A 25,558-nucleotide genomic window follows, 5' to 3' on the forward strand; every position below is an offset into this window, starting at 1 on the left:
AACAAAGGAAAAGAAAGATACAATTAAAGTCAACCTGTGATTCGTATACCTTAAGCCTAAGTAGTTAACAGTGGACAATCATCAATAGGCCTGTGGTGATACCCCAATAAGCATTATAAAATTTATGATTCTATTTGGTTACACAGATAATTAGGGTATTCTTTTAGGTGACAGAGAGTCTAGGTATGAGCCCTGGGTGGGGGGAGGGGGTCTGGTTTTCCAGTTGCTATGTCATTTTCATAGACATATTCATGGGCATATAGCTCAAAGTCCACAGTCTGGCCCAAGATGGAGTCCTGTTTTCAAGATGGAGCCTGTTCTGGCTGTTTCCTCCTTCAAGATAACCCTGGCACCAGGTGGTCATCCTGGGCCATAAAATGATTGACATAAATCTTGAAGAAAGGCAGATTTCCATACAAATATATAGTTTCATTAACATAGATTAGGAGAACAATGTATGAGTGTAACATACTGGTTTGTCAAGTCTTCTGCCCATTTTTTGATTGAGTTTTTTTTTTTTTTTTTTTTTTAATTTTTGAGATTAATCTCTTGTCAGTCACTTCATTTGAAAATATATTCTTCCATTCTGAAATAACTATGAGGTAAGTACATTATGACCCAATTTTCTAGATAGAAAACATGAAGCACAGGGAGGCTATCTGCCGGACCACAGTGGCAGAGGAAGGATTTGAACCCGGCCAGTCCGGCTTCTGCATCCACATTCCCAACTCCAGCAATACAGCCGTTGGAAAAAACTTCTGAACAAGCGAACCAACCAGATAAGCAGTTGGTAAATGTTTTTTGAATAGAGCTCTTTCTCCGGTATGTCCCTGTCCTCTCATATTCATCTGGATTGCTTACTTACTACAGCTGTCTCTGCTGTCATAGTAGGGTTTATTTTTACTATTTTCTGGGGAATTTCCTATATCTCCTTTCTGTATTGATTCTTTGTTTTCTGAATATCATTTCTTCTTTCTTGGTGAATCTTATTGCTTTAGTGGGAAGTAAGGAGATCCAACCAGTCAACCCTAAAGGAAATCAACCCAGAATACTCATTGGAAGGAAAGTTGCTGTAGCTCCCCAACACTTTGGCCACCCAATGGAAAAGACCTTGATGCTGGGAAAAATCGAAAGAATGGGGGTGGCAGATGGTGAGATGGCTAGATAGCATCACCAATTTGATGGACTTGAATTTGAGCAAATTCCCGGACATAGTGGAGGACAGAGGAGCCTTGCATGCTGCAGTCCATGAGGTTGCAAAGAGTTGGATACAACTTAGCTGCTAAATAATAAGACCTTTAGAAGACTTGAGGAAAGGTACATGGGAGAGAAATACTTTCTAGATCTTAAATGTCAGAAAATGTTTGTATTCTCGTTTGATAGCACTTGATATGGTGTTCACCGCCCTCTTATTCTAGTTTATCTGTGACTTGTTTTTTCCCTTTCTTTTTTACTATCTTCCTGATATTCTAAAATTTACAACTTGGTGGGTATTTTCTGATTTATTGTGCTGGGTGCTCAATAGGACTTTTCTGCATGTCTAAAAAATGTTCTTGTAATATTCCTTTTGACATTTTTCTCTTCTGCATTGTTACCATAGGATGTTGGGCCTCTTGATTTAAACCTTCTAGTTTAACCTTGTTTTCTATTTTTAAAAAATTTTGAGATATTTTATTTTCCATATGTATATAAACATATAAATATATTTTTATCCATGTAATTTTAAATTTAAATTAAAATTTTATATTTTTAAAACACTTTATTATGCTAATAAAAGTGTCTGCTTATTCCTTTTTCTTCATAGTGTTGTAGCCAAGGACCCTGACCAGTTTTTGTGAAAACTTTATATACCCTAAGTGTATGTGCTCAAAGCCACCTCCCCAAATTCTCTGAAACTAGTCTGAACAAAGGAAAAGAAAGATACAATCAAAGTTAACCCATGATTCATATGCCTTAAACCTGTGATTCATATGCCTTAAGCCTCAGTAGTTAACAATGGACAATCATCAATAGGCCTGTGGTCATACCCCAATAAGCATAATAGAATTTATGATTCTATTTGGTTACTCAGATAATTAGGGTATTCTTTTAGGTGATGGAGAGTCTAGGTACAAGTCCTGGGGCTCTTCCATCCGGGGGGTCTGGTTTTCCAGTTAGTATATCGTTTCCATAGATACAGGGCATATAGCTCAAAGTCCGCAGTCTGGCCCAAGATGGAGCCTGTTCTGTCTGTTTCCTCCTCCAAATAGTATCCTGACCTTGTTTTAACAATAGCTTATCTTCTCTTTCTGAGGTCATTAAGTATAATTCTATTAAAGTTTTCTTCTTTTTAGTGTGCTGTCTCTTTTGAGTTTTCTTTCTTCCTTGCTTCCATTTTGATGTCTCTGTCTTTTACGTCAGAATCTTTCTTCAACTGTCAAGTAATCATTGGTTTTCTGTACTTATTTTTTTTAAGGTTAGGTTAAAATAAATTCTGGATGCTCAATGTGCTTAGATTTGTTTTGTTGACTGTAAAGTGCACTGTAGAATAACTGGGTGATGAATTGGCTTTTTAATTGAGAGATTTCTAAATGTCAGGTCCTACAGGATTTTCTCTAAGCATACAATGTATTTATTTATATAAAATTGAAGTCTTGAGAAAACTTGAGACAATTTCTATTATGGCAGCACAAACAAATTCAGTGTGAGATATGTGGTTCCTAAAACATCTCCTGCTCTGTCTGCAACTTCAACTCTGTCTCCCCACTATATTCCTTATCAAATTCTTCCTCACTACTAAATTCTTACTCATCTTAAGGTAGAGCTGTTTGGTTCTTGCTGACCTACGTCCTCAGAATTCTCTTTCTATCCCTAGTCAGCTTTATAAATTATTTTCCTACAGGAAGGCAGTCTAACCAATAGAAGAATTATTCTTCAGTTTCTGCCACATACTGAAACATCAACTGTTGAGGTGAAAAATCTAATAGTTACATGATAGCTATTATAACAGAGAAGGCAATGGCACCCCACTCCAGTACTCCTGCCTGGAAAATCCCATGGACGGAGGAGCCCGGTGGGCTGCCGTCCGTGGGGTCGCTGGGAGTCAGACACGACTGAGCGACTTCACTTCCACTTTTCACTTTCATGCATTGGAGGAGGAAATGGCAACCCACTCCAGTGTTCTTGCCTGGAGAATCCCAGGGACAGGGGAGCCTGATGGGCTGCCGTCTATGGGGTCGCACAGAGTCGGACACGACTGAAGTGACTTAGCAGCAACTTAGCAGCAGCTATTATAAACCTGACTTCTGGATTGATGCCAACTTATATATAACCCTTACTTCTGTATAACATGTAATCACTGCATGTAGATCCATTCTACTCATTAAGATAATTACATACATATTAATTACATTTATCTTGATGTACATTCATCTCCTTTTTCAGTGATTCTGCTGAAACCACATGTTTATTTATCCTCTTGATGATTGAGATTTTCTACATATTGGAACAGTCACACTAGGCTGTCCTGGATAGGACTTTCAATTCAACGCTCTGAACCTCTCAACAATACATTTGCCAGGAATTTCTCCCCCAGTCCTCAAGATCTAGAAACACAGTAGTGATGGACATAGCTGGATCCTTAAACAAGATTTCCTTCATGTGGAATCAAATACTTGATTTTCTGGTGTTATTATAACTAGACCTCCTAGCAGCATTTAATACACTGGATTGCTTTTTGCTTCTTAAAGTTTCCCTTGATACCACATTTTCCTGGTTGTGTTTCTATCTCCTATCACACTAGCCACTCTTCCCTCTCCTCCTTTATTAGGTTGACCTCCTCAAGGTCAAGAGTACTCCAGGATCCTGTTTACTCACCCCATCTCTACTGTCTATCAGGTCTCTTTAGGTGATTCCATCTAGTTCATATTTTTACACTAATGACTCCATGCATTTATCTTCAATTCTGTTGTATCTCCAGACTTCCCTGGTGGCTCAATGGTAAAGCATCATCCTGCCAATGCAGGAGACTCGGGTTCCATCTCTGGGTTGGGAAGATCCCCTGGAGAAGGAAATGGCAGCCCACTCCAGTATGCTTGCCTGGAAAATCCCATGGACAGAGGAGCCTAGCAGGCTACAGTCCATGGAGTCACAAAAGCCACACACAATTAAACAACATATTGTATTTTCATGACTCCTGACTCTAGTTGCCTACTCTCAGATCTTTATACAGATGTTCAATAGACATCCAGTGCTTAGCATGACGACTATCGAACTCCAGAGCCACTGCTATCTGTACACATCTTAACTAACCCTTATATCTCTCTTTCTTTCTTCCCATTTTAGAAAATGGCACCAACATCCAGCCACTTACTCAAGCTCCAAATCTGACAATTACCCTTGAAATTCTTTCACTTAACCCACAAAAGCCATTTATCTATAAATACTATTGATTCTACTCCCATAAATGTCTTAAATCTGTCCAATCTTCTGTATTTTCTTGACTCTTACCTTAAAGAGATCATAGTATTTCTTCTAGACTACCGCAGTAGCTTCTTACCTGGGATACCTGCTTCCAGCCTTGTACAGAGCAATCCTGGTAAACTTTTAGAGGCATAAATCAGACCCTGCTACTGCTTGAAATCCTCCAAAAGTCTTTATGATTTACAGAACCATACATGTTCTCACTTGTCTATCAATCCTTCATTTGGTTCCTCACAACACAAGCTCATTCCTTCCTCAGAGTCTTTGAACCAGCCCTTCTTCTGCCTGGGAGCTTCTCTCATTTTTACAGGGCACATTCAATAATCTCAAGTAAAAAGTCGCCTCCTCAGAGAATCCTTCATAGGGGACCCACCTAGACTGCTCATTCAATCACTTTCTTTACCATCAGCCTATTTTTAATTCTTTGGGTAACACTTATCACTGTCTGATATTTTTCTTTCTTGTCCAGCCCCCACCACTTCTTGAGAAAAGTGACCTCATCTGTCTCATTCAACTTGTTTCATTAGTACCTGGATCTACAAACACACACACACAAATCACTCAATGCCTATTTGTTGAATGGATGAACAGATGGATGAAAGGCATCTTAGAGGTCAGCTAGTCCAACCTCTTCACTTTTAGAGGTAAGAAACCAGACAGAAAAGCAACTTGCTAAAGGTGCTTATTGTTATCTTGCTATTTGGCTTACTTTTTTAAATTTGTTCATTGTTTTAGTGACCTCAGCCACATCCCAAAGCAACTATCTTTAATTACACTCTTGGCTCTACCAATTTCATCTGTTTATCATCTCACCCTAGGGCCATATCTTATTAGCATTACCCCACCTGAGGGTGCTTTGGACAGGAGCCAACTATATGTTCTATTGTCAGCTGCCATTCACACAGGTCATAATTTCCTGGGGCAGTGATAAGCTTTGTTTATAAACTTGGGGAACTGACTTTTTAGATGTTTTCTCCTGCTGATCCACTAAAATCCCACCTTCTTACCAAACTAAATACTTGATAGTTTCTGTGTATAGGGTAGAATTATAAATCTAGCATGTTTACAGGGTAATTATGGTTTGGTAGAAAGAGCTTTGCCTTGGGAAACCTGGATTTTCTCCATTTCTATTACTAGAAGTTGTCTGAGTTTAAGCAAGCCCTTAACACTCTAAGCTTCAATCTCGTAGCCTGTCCAGCTTTGCTGTGAGCAGGGAAACAATAAAAATGACAACAAAACCCAAACAACCAACAGCCAACTGTCTCACTTCCTCTCTCTCTTCCCTTATTTGGAATAATAAGTATGAACATTCACTTTACAAGGATTAAGGGAATTCATTAATAATCCAGTTAGTTGGATTGAATCAACTCATGAACGTGAAAACATTTTGCTAAGTGTACAATGCAATGCAGCCACAAGGCATTCAGTGTAAGGGATTGCTTACATCAATCAGTTTCTAATGTTTTAAAAACACAGCCCTCAGTAATTGTGATTTTTGGTTAAGTCCCTGTTTGTCACATGTTAGACTTTCAAAACAGCAGTCTTCTTATCCAATATATTTCGAATACTTTCAATTACTTTTTAATATAAGTATTATGTTCACTGTAACTAATCCAAATGGTCTAAAATGAACATGAAAAGTGCTACTCTTTCACTTCAAGCCCACAAGTATAAGCCCCAGACATAAGCAGTTAGCATTAGCTTATTATTTTTAGTTACTACCACTACTGCTCATCATAGCTCATATATAACGTAATAGCTCACATAATTAGTTTAGTATTATTATGTGAATCCAAGATTGTTAAAAGCACTTTTCATAGGAGTTCATTTTGATGCTCACAATGACTCTACTGCTTACGTATTACCGTTACCCTCATTCTATATGTGAACAAGCTGAGGCACAGAGTTGGGACGCTAATTGCCCAGTGTCACACAGGCGTTTGAGCTCAGGCAGACTGGCTCCAAAGGTCACGCTCCCAGTCACTATGAAGAGTATATCTCAGAAACCTTCCATTTGTGTGTATAGAGATCTGTATGATTTGAGTGCTTACAGAACACTCCGTTGTATGATGTAGCTTATCAACTCCTATCTTATGAGAATTTTTATTCTCTTCCAGATTTTTCATTACTAGAAATAAACTGCAAAAAATGAAACCATCATGGACAACCTAGTGCTTTTGTGAGAGTGGGTGTCTATGGCACATGCAGCTGAAACAAGGGAGCTACGCACTAACCTTTTCTGAGCACCACCACCACACTGCCTTGCATAATGAGCACTTATTTTCACCTGCAGTCTACCACTCACCAGAATCACTGTGAGAACCAGTTATTTTTATGTGCTTCTGTTTTTTCCCTCTGTGTTTTACATCTGATTGCTCTGCTGTTTGACAAAGAATTTTACCACCCGGTAGATGCAGCATCTGGGGAAGCTCCTGTTCCTGTGGGGTGATGTCTCTGCTTCTGGGCATAAGGTGAGGAGGCATCTGGCGACCTCCCTGCTTGTGCTGCCTGGTACCCTGAGGCTCTGGAGAAATTACTGTGCGATTGTTCACCTTGGCTCAGCTTGAGAGCTACTGTGACAGATTTATTGGCTCTGAAACATTTATCCAAGCAGAACCTCTAAACCAATATACGTTTGCACTCACACACACTCTAGGGAGAGGGGGAGGAGAAGTCTAAGGAGTGGAACTCTGCAGAGATGTAAGTCCACCCCTCACTTCACTCTTGCAAATTTGAGAAATGAAATGCATCATTTCTTCCAACCTCAGGTGTGTTTCTTTTTTTAACCAGTTTTTCTCAGTCAGTTGGTACAGAAAAAAAAAAAAAAAAGTACATTAATAAAAGGAAATTAATGAGGTCACTCAATCAACTATTTCATTATTTGTTTTGTAAGAGAAAATATTGAATAGTCTATGATTCTTGCCTCTAAAGAAACTCAATCTGCTTCAACTTTTGTAGGAATGAAGAACATATAAGAAATAATCAGTAATAATATTATCGCTATTTTCTTGATGAGAAAAACAAAAGCTTAGAGTGAATATGTGACTTAGCAGAGCTTACTCAAGAATAAATAATAAACGGTTCAAACTCTGGCTCCAGTATCAAAGGTCACGTATTCTCTATTGCACTTGCTGGCAGTCTTCAGACCTGACTAATGCAGGTTTCTAGTTCCAACCAGACATCCTGTAGTACACAGCAGGGTGTCTGCATTGGATAGGACCCAACAGCTAGGGGTCGTGGTTTTTAAACACACGACTAGAATAACTTTCCCTTGGGTCTGTGAAAGGTGAGGAGGTAGAACTGTGAAATTCATGCATAAAGCTAGGACTGAGAAAGAACTGCTGTCACTACAGAAGGTGACTATGATGCTTCATTCACTCACGACAAAAGCAACTGGCAAAGTTCTCACTGATGAGATATCTGGATGGGAAGAATTTCCCCATGATAAATGGCAATTTAAAGATATAAGTTATACACAGAGCTAGAATCCACATTTTAGACTATTTTCATAACATAGGAACCCCAAATGGGGATATTTATGTACATACTGGAAATATTTCATACCAGTGAAACTCCTGGAATTCTCAGAAGAATCAAATGTAAAACTTCTCTGATAGTTACTACCAAATACACAGGGATTCCACAAGGAAATACAACCTGGCTGAAAATGTGCTCACAATTAAGAAGTACAGCCTAACCAAGGAAGTGGTTTGCCACAAGAAACAGTCAGCAGATACATGTGGGAGGAAGAAGCCCAAGAACCTGAGATGTAATGATCTAAAGCTATCTATAAATTAAGTATATTTATAATCATTGAAGAGATAAATAAAAAACCCTCATGAAATAAACCAGGGAATGTAAAAAGAACAGACAGATATGAACAACAACCAAATAGAACAATTCAAAAATGAAAGGCTGTCAATAAAATATAATGACCAATTTAAAATCAGATTGGGACCGTTAAAGAGTTATAAAACCCAAAAGAGAGGCTGGGAGAAATGAATGACTAAATTTGAAGTTTCTATTTAAGACTAATGGGAATTTCAGAAGGAGAAAATGGGGAAGGGGCAATATTTTAAGTGAAAATGGCTATGAACTTTCCAGAACTAAGAACAGCCATGAAACTTCAGACTGAAGAACCACACCGAGTCTTGCACAATATAGAAATCCACTGCTAATCCTGTTAAGAGTGGAACACTAAAGAAAAGCAAACTTTAATTGAAGAGCAAGTAGGGAAAAAAGATAACATACAAAGGAACAATTATTAGAATAATAGAGGATATCAATAAAATAGAGGCTAGAAGACAATTCTCACTTATCATCAGAATCACCTGAAAAACACATTAAGCTACAGTATTATGGTTTTACCCCAGATGCTTTGGATGGTGTTCAGGAATATGCATTTTAAATCATCTACTCAGGTCAAGTATGTTTAAAACCCCCTTTCCTTAGCACCAAATACATAAACACATTGTATATTCTTATGCTCACACACATTGTTCTCTGGTGTATATTAGTGAGATTTCCCCTAAAAAAAATGGAGAGGCTGGATCCATAACCAAGGATAGTTTCTAAAGTTTTATTATTTTTTAATCTCCAGGTATCCATGCTAAATTGTGTCAGATGATTTCCTCCCCCCGCCCCAAATAAAAGCAAAGTATCTCTGACCTCTGAAATCTTTTCCCATTTCTGTCTTCTCCAGTAAACATATGGCTAGAATCAGAGGGCACATCAGACCTCCTCATACTTTCAGAATCCTAGGTGTGTGTTTGATGAGGCTCGTGAATGTTCCAAATTTTCAGTGTTTGGTAAGACATGCCTTCTGTCCTACTTGGTATTTCATATTAAATATAAAAGAACAGTATACCAAAACCACCAGTGTAAGAAATTTAGTCTATCTTTATGGACATCTGTTTTCAGATTGGTTGCTTAACTCTTATAATGGGCTTCCCAGGTGACTCAATGGTAAAGAATCCACCTGCCAATGCAGGAGATGCAAGAGACATGGATTCAATCCCTGGGTTGGGAAGATACCCTGGAGAAGAAAATGGCAACCCACTCCAGTATTCTTGCCTGGGAAATCCCATGGACGGAGGAGCCTAGTGGGCTACAGTCCCTGGGATCACTAAGAGTCCAACACGACTTATTGACTGAATAACACCACCATGATCAAGTGGGATTTCTCTTTGGGATGCAAGGATTTTTCTACATCTCCAATCAGTGTGATACACCACATCACAAGTTAAAGAATAAAAATCAAATGATCATCTGAATAGATGCAGAAAAAGCTTTTGATAAAAATTCAACACCTATTTATGATAAACACCCTCCAGAAAGTGGGCATAAAGGGAAACTACCTCTCAACATAACAAAGGCCATATGTGACAAATCATAATTCTCAATGGTGAAAAGCTGAAAGCATCTCCTCTAAGATCAGGAAAGAGACAAGATGTCCACTCTTGCTACTTTATTCAACATAGTTTTGGAAGTCCTAGCCACAGTAACCAGAGAAGAAAAAGGAAAGTAATCCAAATTGGAAAAGAAGATGCAAAACTGTCACTGTTTGCAGATGACATGACATGATACACAGAAATCCTGAAGATGCTACCCCAAAATTACAAGTCATCAATGAATTTGGTAAGGTTGCAGGATACAAAATTTGCACACAGATATCAGTTGGATTTCTATACACTAACAACCAAAGGTCAGAAAGAGAAATTTAAGGAAACAATCTAGTTTACTGTGGCATTAAAAGTATAAAATACCTAAGAATAAACCTACCTAAGAAGGAAAATTCTTTATGATTACATAGAAAATATATATAAAATACATATATAAATATCAAATCCCTTATGATTATACAGTGGGGGTGCCAAACAGACTCAAGGGACTAATCTGGCAAAGTACCTGAAGAAATTTGATGGAAGTTTGTAACATTGTACAGAAGGTGGTGACCAAAATGATCCCCAGGAAAAGGAAATGCAAGAAAGCAAAGTGGTTGTCTGAGGCGAACTTCCAAATAGCTGAGAAAAGAGAAGTACAAAGGAGAAAGGGAAAGATATACCTAACTGAATGCAGAGTTCCAGAGCAAGGAGAGATAAGAAAGCCTTAAGTGAACAACGCAAAGACATAGAGGGAAATAACAGAATGGGAAAGACTGGACATCTCTTCAAGAAAATTAGACATACCAAGGGAACATTTCATGCAAAGGTGGGCACATAAAGGACAGAAATGGCAAGGACCTACCAGGAGCAGAAGAGATTAAGAAGAGGTGGCAAGAATACATAGAAGAACTGTACGAAAAAGATCTTAATGACCTAGATAACCAAAATGGTGTGGTCACTCACTCAGAGCCAGACATCCTGAAGTGTGAAGTCAAGTGGGCCTTAGAAAGGATTGCTATGAACAAAGCTAGCAGAGATGGTGGCATTCCAGCTGAGCTATTCCAAATCCTAAAAGATGATGCTGTGAAAGTGCTGCACTCAATATGCCAGCAAATTTGGAAAACTCAGCAGTGGCCACAGGACTGGAAAAGGTCAGTTTTCATTCCAATCCCAAAGAAAGGCAATGCCAAAAATGTTCAAATTACCACACAATTCACATTTCACATGTTAGCAAGATTATGTTCAAAAGCCTTCAAGCTAGGCTTCAACAGTATGTGAACTGAGAACTTCCAGATGTACAAGCTGGATTTAGAGGATAGAGGAACCAGAGATCAAATTGTCAACATCCACTGGATCATAGAAAAAGCAAGGCAATTCCAAAATCATCTATTTTGCTTCATTGACTATACTAAAACTTTTGACTGTGTGGATCATAACAAACTTGAAAATTCTTAAAGAGATGGGAATACCAGATCACCTCACCTGTCTCCTGAGAAACCTGAATGCATGTCAAGAAGGAACAGTTAGAACCAGACATAGAACAATGGACTGGTTCAAAACTGGGAAAGTTCAGGTCAGTCTCTCAGTTGTGTCTGACTCTCTGCCACCCCATGGACTGTAGCATGCCAGGCTTCCCAGTCCATCACCAACTCCTGGAGCTGGGGAAAGCGTATGTCAAAGCTGTGTACTGTCACCCTGCCTATTTAACTTATATGCAGATTACATCATGTGAAATGCTGTGTTGGATGACTCGCAAGCTGGAATCAAGATTGCTGGGAGGAATATCAACAACCTCAGATATGCAGATGACACCATTTTAATGCCAGAAAATGAAGAGGAACTAAAGAGCCTCTTGGTGAAGGTGAAAGAGGAGAGTTAAAAAAGCTGGCTTAAAACTCAACATTCAAAAAACAAAGATCATGGCATCCAGTCTCATCATTTCATGACAAAAAGATGTGGAGAAAGTGGACACAGTGACAGATTTTATTTTCTTGGGCTCCAAATCACTGTGAACAGTGACAGCAGCCATGCAATTAAAAGACACTTGATCCTTGAAAGAAAAGCTATGACAAACCTAGACAGCATATTAGAAAGCAGAGATAGCGCTTTGCTGACAAAGGTCTGTCTAGTCAAAGCTATGGTTTTTCCAGCAGTCATGTACAGATATGAGAGTTGGACCATAAAGAAGGCTGGATGCCAAAGAATTGATGCTTTCGAACTGTGGTGTTGGAGAAGATTCTTCAGAGTCCCTTGGACAGCAAGGAGATCAAACTAGTCAATCCTAAAAGAAATCAACCTTGAATGTTCATTGGAAGGACTGATGCTGAAGCTGAACCTCAACCTCCAATATGTTGGCCAACTGATGTGAAGAGCCGACTCACTAGAAAAGATCCTAATGCTGAGTATGACTGAGGACAAGAGGAGAAGGGGGAGACAGAGGATGAGATGGTTGGAAGGCATCAGTGACTCAATGGACATGAATTTAAGCAAACTCTGGGAGATGGTGAAGGACAGAGAAGCCTGATGTGCTGCAGTCCATGGGGTTGCAAAGATTCAGACACAACTTAGCGACTGAACAACAAGAGACCAGAGACCTATACTCTGAAAATTATAAGACACTGATGAAAGAAATAAAAAATGACACAAACAGATGGAAAGATATACTGTGCTCTTGGATTGGAAGAATCAATATTGTCAAAATGACTATACTACCCTAGGTAATCTATAGGTTCACTGCAATCCCTATCAAATTACCAATGGCATTTTTCACAGAACTAGAACAAAAAAATTTTTAATTCCTATGGAAACACAAAAGACCTCAAATTGCCAAAGCAATACTGAGACAGAAAAATGGAACTAGAGGAATCAGACTCCTTGATTTTAGACTATAATACAAGGCTGCAGTCATCAAAACATTATAGTACTGGCATGAAAATAGAAGTATAGATCAAGGAAACAGAATAGAAAGCCCAGAAATGAGCCTACTCACCTATGGTCAATTAATCTATGACAAAGAAGGCAAGACTGTACAACGGAGAAAAGACAGTCTTTAATAAGCCTTGCTGGGAAAACTAAAAAGCCAGATGTTGAAAAAAAAAATGAAATTAGAACATCTCTAACACCATACACAGAAATAAGTTCAAAATGAATTAAAGACCTAAAAAGGCCAGATATTATAAAACTCTTGTAGAAAAATAGGCAGAACACTCTGACATCAATTCCAGCAGTATCTTTTTCAAGCCATTTCCTAGAATAATGGAAATAAAAACAAAAATAAACAAATAGGACTTAATTAAAAACTTTTAAGCCATAAGCAAAATGAAAAGACAACCCACTGAATGGGAGAAAATATTTGCAAAGCTACTGGCAAGGGATTAAACTCCAAAATATAAAAGAAGTTTCTGGACCTCTATATGACAAAAACAATTCAATCAAAAAACATAGGCATATAGTCTAAATAGACATTTATCCAAGGAAAACATACAGATGGCCAAAAAACACAGGTAAAGGGTGCTCAGCATCATTAATTATCAGAGAAATGCAAAATCAAAACTGCAGTGAGATATACCTCGCACTGGTCAGAATGGCCAACATCAAAAATATCTACAAACAATAAATGTCGGAGAGGGTGTGGAGAAGAGGGGACCCTCCTACATTGTTGGTGAGAATGTAAACTGGTACAACCACTGTGGAGAAGAGTATGAAGGCTACTTAAAATGCTAAAAATAAAACTACCATGTGATCCAGCAATCCCACTCCTGGGCATATATGTGGAGGAAACCATAACTCAAAAAGTTACAGGCACCCCAGTGTTCATTGCAGCACTATGTATAACAGCCAAGACATGGAAGCAACCTAAACGTTCATTGACAGAGGAATGGATAAAAAGCATGTGGTACATATATACAGGGGCTATCAATCAGCCCATAAAAAGGAAAGAAAGAATGCCATTGCAGCAACATGTATGCACCTAGAGATTACCATACTAAGTCAGACAAAGACAAATATCATATGATATCACTTATATCTGAAATCTAACAAAATTGATACAAATGAACTTGTTTATAAAATAAAAACAGACTCACAGACTTCAGAAATGAACTTATTACCAAAGGCGAGACATGGGTGGGAGGGATAAATTAGCAGTTTGGGATTAACAGATACACACTTCTATATATAAAATAATCAACAAGGATATACTTTATAGCACAGGGAACTCTACTCAGTATTCTGTAATAAGCTATATTGGAAAAGAATCTTGAAAAGAATAGATATATGTATATGTATAACTGAATCACCATGCTCTACACCTGAAGCACGACATTGCAAATCAACTCTATACCAACAGAAAATAAAAATTAAACGGAAAGAGCCTATATATTCAAGGGTATTCATTCCAATGTTATATACATATATATGGAAACCTGCAAGTCTCCAGAAGGGACAGAGATCACTAAGATCTTTTTCAGACACATGTAGAAATACATTTGCTTTTTGCCTTGAACTCCTTACACATATATTTGCTTAGATAAATAATGCTATATCCACATGATAGAACTATGCCAGTTTAAAGACTATTTTGAACAGGTGGTTTACAGAAGAAATAAAAATGTACTACAAATACATAAACAGTTAACCTTATTAGTATTAAAGAAATAATAAAATTTCCTTTCATTCATTTGATAAAAATTAGTTTAAAAAAAATAGATTGATAATACCCAGTGTTGGTGAAGTTGTGAAGAAATGGGCTTAACTTTGCTGTTGGCAGTATAAGTTGGTACATGGTTTCTAGACAGAAAATTAGTAATATATAATCAAGTCTTAAAAAGCCTTTTCTTGGCTCAGCAAATCCATATAAAGAATACATTTTTAATAAAATTGAACAAGTGTAACATTTTTTATATTATGAAAAAATTGAGAACAACTTAAATATACCCAAATAGGAACTATTTAGCCAGACATGACTGAGCAACTGAACAACTGATAAAATATGGTGCTGTATAATGGAATACAGTCAGAAAAAATATTAATAATATATAAGTAATAACAAAAATGAAAAACAGGTGAAATAATCTAAGTTTGTTAAATTATAGATCATAACATTAAAATGTCAAGAAAGAGATGTATTAAGAATTGTTAATGATTATTTCTGGGTGGTGGGAACTTATGGATAATTTTTGTCTTTTTGCATAGTATTGCTTATATACTTTGCAATGAAAGTTTATTTTTTAATATAAATAAGAAAGTTTTGTTCATGGCACTTTTTAATATGAGATAATACCTATTGTGCAAAAAGATTACAACTATGTATAAATTAGAAGAATAAAGGATGTAAATAAAGGGGAAAAGGAAGAAGGGATGAATAATCTCTCCTAACAGTGGTTTTCTTTAGCCAGTGGAAAATGGGGCAAATGCTTTCTATTTTTATTAATTTTTCATACTTTCTAATGTATTACCAATTTTATTCTCAGAAATTTATTTTTAAATATAAAATTGAATTTAATCAAGTAAGCATCTTTCCACCCTCTTTTATACATGTCTCTGTCATGTCAAATGTCTTCACTGAGTCTTAATGCCAAGTTTCTAGGCTCCAGCCAGGCCACTACATTAGGTCACATTTATAGACAAATACTTCTGAATTTGTGATGTGAATCATGAAAAGAGGCTTGGAAACTTTTCTAGAATCCTTTTAGGAGTCTAGCAGGGAGCTGGGTGGGATTAGAATTGGCTGCTTTCCACTCAACATTGCATCTCAGTCTCTGGAGAAAATGGGGAGTGATGCGATCTTGGCACCACTGTTCCAGACCCAAGTTGTAGTGTACTGGTTTTTTGGCTGGAACTCCTCACACATATGCTTTGCCTTTCTGCCATCAAGCAGAGGGCTCCTTGCCTGCACCAGTTTGGGTGCAGCAGGAGGCCTGCTGGTCCCTAAAGCTTTCTGCATGAATTACCCTGTGTGGTTTCTGCACATCAAAACATGGCACCCACACGCCTCCAACCCTCCCCTGACATACGCTCAGTATTCCATTGGAAGCTGGTTCCATTTGGCCATGATATTAGAGCAATGCCAGACCTTCTTCAAAAATCACCTAGTTTCCGCCTGCTACAATACAGTATTTCTTCTTCCCTTTCCAGATAAAGCATGCTTTCTCGTCCATTTCCAGCTTCTTAGTTCTTCCTCTCCAGCCCTGCCTCTGTGGAGCTGCCTGAATGAACTGATCTTGTCACTCTGTGGTCCCCACGTCTTCTGCGACTCCCCAGCACATTCAGGATAACATATGTATTCCTTAGATGGTTAGCGGGTCCTCCACAATATGCCCCCGACTTACCCAGTCACTGTCACCGCAGGCTTCTCACCTGACTCTATTGCTCTAAACACTGTCATTGGACTTGACCTGCCTTCTCACTTGCCTCTGCTTTTCCACAGGCTGTTCCCCTGCCTTCTCCACTTTGTACCCAATCAATGCCTCATCTTTCAAAACCCAATTTGAGTGTCATCTTACTCAGAAGTTTTTCTTGCCCCTGCTTCCCTCTTCCCTCCCTTGTCTGTTCATTCAGTCCAAGGCCGTATCACCCACAGCCCTTACATACAGTTAAGAGTATTTTCCAGCCCATTGCTGTCCTCCATGGGGTCTTGAGGTCTTTGCAAGCAGGGACTGTGTTTTTCCATGACTTTATCCCAGTGCCAAGCCTACTTTCATAGTTTCTAGACAATAGTAAGCACTCAAAAATAATATCCAGCAAAAAATTCATCTTGGATATAATCCCAATATATGCAAGACATGTACAAGAATGTTCAAAGCAGCATTTTCTGGATTAATCCCAAACTGTAAATAACCCAAATGTCTCATAACTATAGAATAGGTAAGTAAATCATGGCATTTTAAATAAGTAAATCCCATACAACAGTGAGATTGAATGACTGAATACTGTGAATGAATTTCACAAACATAATGTTGAGTGAAAGAAGCCAGAAATAGGAGTAAACAATGTATAATTTCTTTTATATGAGCTCAAAAAGCAGGTAAAAGTTATCTATGGTGCTAGAAATCATGAGAATGGTTATTCTCATATGTACAGAGTAACTGATGGAGGGGCATCTGGGGCCCCATTAGTGTTCTGCTTCTTGATCTGGGTACTGACTGTGGAATTTTCATCTAGCTGTGTATTTATGATTTGTGCCTGTATCTCATATTTAGTAAAAATTTTAATTTAGCAAAGTTCCTTTTGTGAAACATGTTTCTCTGTGGCATTGAGGACAGTGACAGAAATGACCATAGGTTTGACTCAGATGAATTGCCAGCTTGACTGATGCTCTTTTCCTTACTCAGAACAGTGTTTCAGGGCAGGAAGGAAAATTTTTTTGAGAAAGAGAAAAAAGAGAGAGAGAGAAAGCTCTCCCATACAGAGTCCAGCATTTGCTTTGGTGTCAGCAGGTGTTAATTTGGATAGTTTGACTTCTGTACTTGAATTTCGGCAAGCCCCAATGATTTTAGAATGAGTCGGGGTATAATTGGAATTTCACTCTTTGCTTGCTATCTTCATCCTTCTGCTTTTAAGGCTTCTCTTACTATTAGGCACAAGCTTACCGGCCTGTGCACATCTATCAAACATCCCCTATACTACGTCACATTTCCCAGCTGCAGTTTAAAATTGGTTTTCTTCCTCTTGATAAAAGGATTGTGCTTATTTATCAAAATTAACATATGTGAACTGATAGGGTTTTTTTCTATCAAAATTCCTCCCAAATTTTAAGAGCTCTAGAAATTCTAGACTCTGGGGCATCTTTAAAAATTCATTTTCTTCTCTTTAAGCAGATCAGTGTGGGGAAGGAGCCTGGGAACCCTGTCTCTGAAACCTCACAGTCATTTTGGCTACAGCCTTCTGCAGCCTCCTTGCTGGAGCCCATCCAGCTATCACTACAGGAACTCACTGAGTTCCTCTCTCACATTCAGTGATAGAGGCCTTTCAGTGTCTGCACAGATGGGAATTCTGCTCCCACCGTCTCTTTTCACATTTCCTGCACTTTTCTTTCGAAGCACTCCACTGCCCAAAATAGAATCACAGTTTTTGAGTCCATGTGTAGGAATTTACTGGGAGAATGGACAGGGTCTCTGTAGCTCCCTGTGATTATCACACCCTGAGGTAATTTTCCTACTGGCTACCAGGTAAATAAAGGAGTCAGAAGGGTGCTGAGTGTGTCTCTCAAAGAACAGCGTGGGTTTTCTTTCAGGGGCTTGGTGGGGAGGAGCCCACTGTGAGGCAGGATGTTAGTGCTGACCTGTGGACAATGAGGATGCAAGGGGACAGGAGCCTATGTCAGCCCTGCCACCCATCAACCCTCTCACAGTTCTCCGTGCTCCTGAGGTCTCTTCCTGATGGGATATACCCTGCCTTTCTACGTGTGTGTGTGCACGCGTGCACTCAGTCATGTCCAGCTCCTTGCAGCCCCATGGACTATAGCCTACTAGGCTCCTCTATCCATGAAATTTTCCAGGCAAGAATACGGGAGTAGGATATCATTTCGTCCTCCAAGGGATCTTCCCAACGCAGGGATTGAACCCATGTCTCCTGTGTCTACGGCATCGGCAGGTGGATTCTTTATCACTGTACCACCTGAGAAACCCTCCTTTTTTTTTTTTATCAGTTTCCATTCACTGGAAGGACTGATGCTGAAGGTGAAACTCCAATTCTTTGGCTTCGCAATTCTTTGGCGAAGAACTGACTCATTTGAAAAGACCCCGAAGCTGAGAAAGATTGAAGGTGGGAGGAGAAGGGGACAACCGAGGGTGAGATGGTTGGATGGCATCACTGACTCAATGGACATGAGTTTGAGTAAACTCCAGGAGTTGGTGATGGACAGGGAGGCCTGGTGTACTGCAGTCTATGGGGTCGCAAAGAGTCAGACATGACTGAGTGACTGAACTGAACTCTCCCTGATCCTCTCTACCTAGTTGAATTATCTCTCCATCCTTTAAAGTCTTATTCAAATCCCACCTCCTCCAGGAAGCCTTCCTGGATGGCTTCAGCTGGAAGTAATTTCCCTCTACTCTGAATTTTTAGAGCCCTTGATGACTATACATTCTGGGGGTACCCACATAAAAGATAATTTATAGCACTAATAAAAAGTATTAATTTTAATATTACTGTTAAGTTTTTATTAATTTAAAATTTATTATTCTAATAAATATAAATTAAAGCATTAATACTTAAATTAATTATTGATTTTAACTATAATTATTAATTATAACTATTAATTATAGTGCTTGGTATGAGTACCTCCATATAGGCACTATTTTTTGCACTTTACTGATATAAAGTCAGAATCCTGACAATGACTCTTTAAGTTAGGTTGTATTATTACTCACAATTTATGAATCCTAGCCTGAAAAATCCCATGGACGGAGGAGCCTGGTGGGCTGCAGTCCATGGGGTCGCTGAGAGTCAGACACGACCGAGTGACTTCACTTTCACTTTTCACTTTCATGCATTGGAGAAGGCAATGGCAACCCACTCCAGTGTTCTTGCCTGGAGACTCGCAGGGATGGGGGAGCCTAGTGGGCTGCCATCTATGGGGTCACACAGAGTCGGACACAACTGAAGCGACCTAGCAGCAGCAGCAGCATCAGGGCCCATAATGATGTCATAATTCTCTCATCAGATTAGAAGCTCCATTTACCATCTCTTTGACTTACTGACTTGTCGCTTTCTCAGTACAAGGCTCAGGGACTTGCAGCTGGTAACTGTTCACCTCATTTTCATCCATTTAATTCTGTTTTGCTTAAGAGACTTGAGATCAGGAAAATAGCATCTGAAAATCATTTCCATCAGTCATGTATGCTACCTTTATATTTCTGTCAACAAGAAGGATGGTGTAGTGGAGTAGGTAGGATTGATACAAAATCAAAAGAAAAAAAAGACCTCATTTCATATGTATTGTATGCCAGGCACTGTGGTAAGTGACATATATTCACTCTTTCTTAATCTCAGCTTTTTTCCCCAAAAGATCAGAGAGAAGTTGCAAAATGGTCAAATAAGTAGATGAAGGTGTTCTACCAAAAGGAACATGAATGTAGGAAGTCAAAGAGAATCCTGGGTTCAGTTGTTACCCAAGAATGCATGCCTTGAGGACCCTTCTTTGGTGGTGAGCTACAGATTTGGCTCTAGGCTTCCTAGTGTTTATGACAACAAAAGGACACACAATCAATTCCAACACTCACATTGCCTCTGAGATAACAACAAACCAGCTATTCAGATGAAGCACACATAAATGTCACATCAAATAGCTTCCTGTTACAATTCTCAGGGCAAGCCAGTCTCATTTTGCTGAAGGGCGAATGTTAAAATCTATTCGAGAAGGAGATAGAGCTATAGGATCTAGTTATGCAGTCTAATTTGATTCAAGACATTCACAGACTGTACACATTTCAGGAAATTCTCAAGTGGGCTCCATACTATCTTCTCCAGATAATTCCCTTTCCACCTTCAACTAACAGCTGGATAGGAGTTTTAGTTTAACACCTATTAACATTCTATAAAACTAGCATGCCCAGGAACAGCTTCTGGAAAACCCAGTCTTCCAGGTAACATGGAGCTTTAAAAATTGAGGTTTTCAGTGGGGGAAATGAAATGCAAACTCCTCTGCATGATTTATGATGCTTTTCACAACCCAACCTCAAGCTGCTGTTCCAGACCTAATTTAATGCCATCCCCACCCTGCAGCATCCTCATGTTTTGTCCGAACTAAACTACATAGTTTCATGAATATTTTCCATGCTCTCACACACTGTGAGCTAACAGATGGTTCCTAAGACACCCTCTCTTCCCTCCCTTCTCCCCCATGACTTCTCTGCCTACTGCATCTTGAAGGATGCTATCTTTTCTGACCCCATCTAACAATTAATCTTACCCCTTATTAGGCTCCCATAGCACTTTGCTTATATCACATTTTATTATCCCCTTTTGTTAGCTTCTTCGATTTTTCTGCCAAACTGTGAACTCCTTCAGGGTGGACTGTGTCTTATTTTTTTTTTTTTTTTTTTTATCCCAGCATTGGGGATCCAATCTGACCCTGATTTATTTCACCAAATATTTATTGAGGGCTTCCTGTACTAACAAAGCAAGCTGGGACAATTTCCATCCTGCTATGCTAAGTGAAAAAACAAGAGTTACCTCATAGTGACCCAAATATGTTTCCACCATTCTCTGAAACCATCTAGTATTGTGTAGATGGACTTCTCGATGTGGCTTAATTTAGAAAAGGATGACCCAGTAAATAGATTGAGCCACCAACTGATTCTACTGAACTCTTTTTATCCTGACTCAGTATCGCCCAGATTTGAACGCTCCAAAGGAAGCTGCACTTGTACACTGCCATTTATTCCAAGTTCGTGTAACACCTGATGCCAAAGAACTTTGGAAAATTACATTCGGCATCTGGATACATCACTTCATTTACCAATAAAACATATGCCCCTTATAAGTAAAACAGAGCAACCATCCCAGGACACCTTAATATTTTTACAACAGAGCAAAGAGGAGGGTCAGAATTTTTAAAAAGCTGTCTACTCCTCCATGATTTCCTGACAGGAATAGGAAATTTAAGAAGTTACCAAATTTCATTGTCAGTGAAACAGACTACTTAATGGAGGCTATAGTAAGTACTGTGCAAATCTGACCTTATTTCTGGACTTCTAGAACTTTCCATCAGCTGTCCATTACAAAAAGCCATGTTGTGAATGTTAATAGATACATAAACTCTGTGCAAACATGAGAACATTTCCATAAATGGGGTTCTGAAAATGTGTTGAGCAAGCAGTTTGGAAGCATTTTAGATACAACTTAGAACCAGTATTAGATGTTACTTTACATCAAATTGTTTATATTTATACACTAACTAGTCTAACAAAGTTTCTTTTGCTTTGTAAATATGTATGCAAAAGAGAATAACACTACTAATATTTGTTAGAAAATTGTTAATTTACTTTATAGAGGATGTTCACAAACAGAACATAGCTCTTTCAGCAGAAGGTAGATTTAGTGGACAAAGAAAGATTAAGCCCAGGACATTATAAATTCACCATTATTTTTCTATTTTTAGATTAAAAAACTCACCAAATTTATGTTGAGATTTACTTGTGTGTCAGCCTCTGTAGTTGGTACTAAAGAAAGAAAGATGACTAAAATATTCTACCCAAGTGGAACTTATAATACAATAGAGAAGATCAGTAAAACTATAATAAAATTTCAACACTGTATTATGTAAATTCTAAGACAGAGATACTCAAGTGCTATGGAAACTCAGAGAAAAGGCATTGAGGAGGTAAAAGAAAGGTTTTCTGAAGATACTGAGTCTTAGAACGATGCACAAAGCACTATTTACAAGATGGAGAAAAACTGTCAGTGGAGTAAGAGCAGAAGGCACCAATGACAAGATTTGGAATACCTCACAGATGAATGGATAGGTGATGACGAGGAGGTTTTGAAGGAAATCAAGAAGTGATGAGAGAGGTGCCAATGGAATCATGAGAAAATAGTGCCAAGTGTTGTGGAAAGCAAGAAATTATAGACAGCAACCCCAGGAGAAAGTAATATTCAACAGTAAAGCACAGAGAAAAAGAAAAAAAGATAGCACCACTTAGAATTATTATTGTTGTCTAGTCACTAAGTCATATCCGACTCTTTTGTGACCAGATGAACTGTAGCCCACCAGGCTCCTCTGTCCATGGGATTTCCCAGGCAAGAATATGGGAGTGGGTTGCCATTTCCTTCTCCAGGGGATCTTCCTGACCCAGGGACCAAACTTGCATCTCCTGCATTGGCAGGTGGATTCTTTATCACTTACCCCCAGGGAAGCCCCACTAATTGTTAGAGAAAAACCATAATTCAAAAAGATACACACCCCCCAAAGTTCCCTGCAGCACTATTTACAATAGCCAAGACATGGAAGTAAGCTAAATGTCTGTCAAAAGAGGAATGGATAAGGAAGATGTGGTACATATATACAATGGAATATTACTCAGCCATAAAGAGAAACAGAATTGTACCATTTGCAGAGACGTAAATGGACTGGCACCCCACTCCAGTACTCTTGCCTGGAAAATCCCACGGATGGAGGAGCCTGGTAGGCTGCAGTCCATGGGGTTGCTAGGAGTTGAACACGACCAAGCGACTTCATTTTTATGCATTGGAGAAGGAAATGGCAACCCACTCCAGTGTTCTTGCCTGGAGAATCCCAGGGACAGGGGAGCCTGGTGGGCTGCCATCTCTGGGGTTGCACAGAGTCAGACACAACTGAAGCGACTTAGCAGCAACAGCAGCAGCAGCAAATGGACCTAGAGACTGTCATACAGTGAAACAAATCAGAAAAACAAATATCGTATAGTAATATGTATATGTGGAATCTAGGAAAATGGTAGAGATGCCTTACTTGCAAAGCAGAAATAGAGACACAGACATAGAGAACAAATGTGTGGATACCAAGGGGGTAATTAAAAGGGATGAATTAGGAGATTGGGATGGACATATACACTATTGGTACTATGTATAAAATAGGTAACTATAATAAGAATCTACTGTACAGCACAGGGAACTCTACTCAATGCTCTGTGGTGACCCAAATGGGAGGAAAATTCAAAAAATAGGGGATATATGTAAGCATATTCCGGATTCACTTTGCCGTACAGTAGAAACACAACATTGTAAAGCAACCATACTCCAATAAAAATTAATAAAAGTAAACAAAGGGAACCTAATTAAATTCAAAACATTTTGCACAGCAAAGGAAACAATGAACAAAATGAAAAGACAACCTACAGGATGGGAGAAAATATTTGCAGATGATGTGACCGACAAGGGATTAAGTTCCCAAATTTATGAAGAACACATGCAACTCAGTATCAAAAAACAAACAACCCAATCAAAAAATAAGCACAGAACCTAAATAGACATTTCCCCAATGAAAACACCTAATTGCCAAGAGGCACATGAAAAGATACTCAACATCATTATTTATTAGAGAAATGCAAAACAAAGCTACAACGAGATATCACCTCAAACCAGTCAGAATGGCCATCATCAAAAAGTCAACAACAATAAATGATGGAGAGGGTGTGGAAAAAAGGGAACCCTCCTGGTGCAGCTATTATGGAAAACAGTATGGAGGTTCCTCAGAAAACTAAAGATAGAGTTGCCATATGACCCAGCAATCTCATTCCTGGATTTTGTCTGGCACATACCCAGACAAAACTATGATTCAAAAAGATACCTGTACCCTATGTTCATGGCAGCACTATATACAATAGCCAAGACATGGAAGCAACCTGAATGTCCACTGACAGATGAATGGATAGAGAAGATATGAGAATGTGATGGGATATTATTCAGCCATTAAAAAGAATGAAATAATGCCATTTTCAGCAACATGGATGGACCCAGAGATTATAATACTAAGTGAAGTCAGAACGACTAATACCATATAATGTCATTTATATGTGGAATCTAAAATACAACACAAATCAACACATCTACAAAACAAAAATGAACTCACAGATACAGAGAACAGACCTGTAGTTGCCAAGGTGAGAGGTAGAGGAGAGAAGGATTGTGAGTTTTTGATTAGAAGATGCAAATTAGTATACATAGAATGGATAAACAAGGTCCTCTTTTAGCACAGAGAACTATATTCAATATCCTGTGATAAATCATAATAACAAAGTATATATGTGTATAACTAAGTCACTTTGCTATACAACAGGAATTAACATTGGAAATCAACTACACTTCAATAAAAATTTTTTTAAAGTAGAGAAGAGATGATGAAGCAATGTCCTTGAACTGATGGGAGGCCAAGTATATGGGTTGGAAGAGTTAGCCATAAGGAAGAGACCTCTAACCCTAACCCTAGAGGAATACCTCTAACCCTCCAAGACACTGGGGAAAGATCCAAGAAGTGAAGCTGAGGTGGGTAAACTTGGAGGGAGAAGCACCACAGGACGATACAGTTCAGGCCAGATGGCTCCAGTTTTGTGTTGAAGTAGGCTACAAAGTCACCTACTAATAGTGAGGACACAGAGACTAGCGAAAAGGCTGGAGGAAAAGGGTAGCTTGGGGCCATCAGGGAAGTAAGTAGAAAGGAGGAAATAAATCTCTGATGGCAGGGGAGAGCCTTGGGTTTGAGATGCCTCTGATTCATACAGCTGTGATTTTCTCCACCTACAAGCAGAAGCCCAGGAAGAGAAGCAGGTAATTATAGCAAACATTTACTGACCATTTACAATGTCCCAAAACTGATCTTAGCATCTCTACATATTGTGGTAGGCAGAATAATGACCTCCTAATAATGTCCACATCATAAACTCTGGGATCTGTACATTTGCTGCGTTATATGGCAAAGAGAAATTAAGGTTGCAGATGGAATTAAGGTTGCTGATCAGCTAACTGTAAACTAGGGAGAGTATCCTAGATTATATAGGTTATGTGGGCCCAACATAATAAGGGTCCTATAAGTAGACGAGGAAAGTACAAGAGAAGATCAGAGTGATGTGAAGTGAGGACTCAATCTGCCTTTGCTGGCTTTGAAGTAGGAGGAAGGGGACCTAAGTCAAGGAATGGGGGTGACCTCTAGAAGCTAAAAAAGACAAGGAAGTGGATCCTACCCTAGAGCCTCTAGAAAGGAAGGCAATCCTGCTGACAACTTGATTTTAGCCCCTTGA

At 38.8% G+C, this 25,558-nt stretch overlaps 1 long non-coding RNA gene across 11 annotated transcripts in view; it reads left to right on the plus strand.

Moving 5' to 3' along the window:
• Nucleotides 1-25,558, plus strand: part of LOC132345950 (uncharacterized) — a 287,030-nt gene that overhangs the window by 257,492 nt on the left and 3,980 nt on the right. For 6 of the 11 annotated variants that reach the window (XR_009495560.1, XR_009495559.1, XR_009495556.1 and 3 more), the window contains 2 exons: nucleotides 4,931-5,105; nucleotides 6,579-9,128. This is a non-coding gene — a long non-coding RNA (uncharacterized lncRNA). Of the gene's footprint in view, nucleotides 1-630; nucleotides 791-998; nucleotides 1,763-4,930; nucleotides 5,106-6,578; nucleotides 9,129-25,558 lie in introns of those variants that run through there. The other 5 variants (XR_009495557.1, XR_009495564.1, XR_009495566.1 and 2 more) reach the window with 5 other exon arrangements.

The sequence above is a fragment of the Bos taurus genome, chromosome 8 (genome assembly GCF_002263795.3).
Source record: "Bos taurus isolate L1 Dominette 01449 registration number 42190680 breed Hereford chromosome 8, ARS-UCD2.0, whole genome shotgun sequence".
NCBI lineage: Eukaryota > Metazoa > Chordata > Mammalia > Artiodactyla > Bovidae > Bos > Bos taurus.